Source organism: Salvelinus namaycush, chromosome 8 (assembly GCF_016432855.1).
Source record: "Salvelinus namaycush isolate Seneca chromosome 8, SaNama_1.0, whole genome shotgun sequence".
Taxonomy (NCBI): Eukaryota; Metazoa; Chordata; class Actinopteri; order Salmoniformes; family Salmonidae; genus Salvelinus; species Salvelinus namaycush.
In genome coordinates, this window is record NC_052314.1 from 66,362,830 (window position 1) to 66,365,329 (window position 2,500).

Consider the following 2,500-nt stretch of genomic DNA (forward strand, 5'->3'; position numbering starts at 1 on the left):
TCACAGCTGAGATACTATCTCCCAAGAGAATACTTGTCAGTTATCGTCACAGCTGTGTATATACCCCCTCAAACAGACACCACGATGGCCCACAAGGAACTTCACAGGACTCTATGTAAACCATATATCCTGAGGCTGCATTTATTGTAGGTGGGGATTTGAACAAAGCAAATTTGAGAACAAGGCTACCTAAATTCTATCAGCATATTGATTGCAGCACTTACACTTGATCACTGCTACTCTAACTTCCGCGGTGCATACAAGGCACTCCTTTCGGCAAATCCGACCACGACTCCATCTTGCTCCTACCGTCTTATAGGCAGAAACTGAAAGAGGATGTACGCATGACTAGAACCATTCAACGCTGGTCTGACCAATCGGAATCCACGCTTCAAGATTGTTTTGATCACGCGGACTGGGAAATGTTCCGGGCAGCCTCAGAGAACAACATCGGTCTATATGCTGACTCGGTGAGTTTATTAGGAAGTGCATTGGAGATGTTGTACCCACTGTGACTATTAAAACCTACCCTAACCAGAAACCGTGGATGGATCGCGCAAAACTGAAAGCGCGAACTACCACATTTAACCATGGAAAGAGGACTGGGAATATGGCCGAATATAAACAGTGTAGTTATTCCCTCCGCAAGGCACTCAAACAAGCGAAATGTCGGTATAGGGACAAAGTGGAGTCGCAATTCAACAGCTCAGATACGAGACGTATGTGGCAGGGTCTACAGATAATCACGGATTAAAAAAATAAAACCAGCCACGTCACAGACACCGACGTCTTGCTTCCAGACACACTAAACACCTTCTTTGTCAGCTTTGAGGATAATACAGTGCCACCGGCACAGCCCACTAACAAGGACCGCGCCCCCCCTCTCCTTCTCTGTGGCCACCACATGCTTCAAGATGGCCACCGTTGTTCCTTTACCCAAGAAGGCAAAGATAACTGAACTAAATGACTACCGCCCCATAGCACTCAATTCTGTCATCATGAAGTGCTTTGAGAGACTAGTCAAGGATCATATCACCTCCACCCTAGACCCACTTCAGTTTGCATACCGCCCCAACAGGTCCATAGACGATGCAATCGCCATTAGAGTGCACACTGCCCTATCCCATCTGTTCAAGAGGAATGCCTGTTCATTGACTACAGCTCAGCATTCAACCATACAGTAGTACCTTCCAAGCTCATCGTCAAGCTGGAGGCCCTGGGTCTCAACCCCACCCTGTGCAATTGGGTCCTGGACTTTCTGACGGGCCGCTCCCAGGTTTTGAAGGTAGGAAACAACATCTCCACTTTGCTGACCCTCAACACTGATGCCCCATAAGGGTGCGTGCTCAGCCCCCTCCTGTACTCTCTGTTCACCCAACAGCAGAGGGAGCACCCCCCTATCCACATCGAAGGGACAGTAGTGGAGAAGGTGGAAAATTCCTCGGCGTACACATCACAGACAAACAGAAATGGTCCACCCACACATACAGTGTGGTGAAGGCGCAATAGCGCCTCTTCAACCTCAGGAGGCTGAAGAAATGTGGCTTGTCACTTAAAACCCTGACAAACTTTTACAGATGCACAAACGAGAGCATCCTGTCGGGCTGTATCAGCGCCTGGTACGGCAGCTGCTCCGCCCATAACCGGAAGGCTCTCCAGAGAGTGGTGAGGTCTGCACAACGCATCACCGGGGGCAAACTACCTGCCCTCCAAGACACCTACACCACCCGATGTCACAGGAATGCCAAAAAGATCATCAAGGACAACAACCACCCGAGCCACTGCCTGTTCACCCCGCTATCATCCAGAAGGCGGGGTCAGTACAGGTGCATCAAAGCTGGGACCGAGAGACTGAGAAACAGCTTCTATCTCAAGGCCATCAGACTGTTAAATAGTCATCACTAACTCAGAGAGGCTGCTGCCTACATAGAGACTCACATCACTGGCCAATGGCAATTTAATAATGTTAACATATCTTACATTACTCATCTCATATGTATATACTGTACCTTATACCATCTACTGCATCTTGCCTATGCCACTCGTCCATCGCTCATCCATATATTTGTATGTACATATTCTTATTCATTCCTTTACACTTGTGTGTGTATAAGGTAGTTGTTGGTAAATTGTTAGATTACTCTTTGGATATTACTGCACTGTCGGAACTAGAAGCACAAGCATTTCGCTACGCCTGCATTAACATCTGCTAACCATGTGCATGTGACAAATAAACATTTATGAGATTTTTTTATCTAAGATGCATCAATCATAATGTTGTCAATACGTTATCTAAGTGTTGTTAGTGGACTGACTTGCATCAATCATAACGTTGTCAATACGTTATCTAAGTGTTGTTAGTGGACTGACTTGCCTCAATCATAAGGTTGTCAATACGTTATCTAAGTGTTGTTAGTGGACTGACTTGCATCAATCATAATGTTGTCAATACGTTATCTAAGTGTTGTTAGTGGACTGACTTGCATCAATCATAATGTTG

General features: G+C 46.3%; 1 protein-coding gene across 1 annotated transcript in view; it reads right to left on the reverse strand.

Annotated features, from left to right (window-relative positions):
• The window catches only part of dnah6 (dynein, axonemal, heavy chain 6), a 168,135-nt gene that overhangs the window by 48,303 nt on the left and 117,332 nt on the right, over nt 1-2,500 (reverse strand). The gene's annotated exons all lie outside the window — the stretch shown is intronic.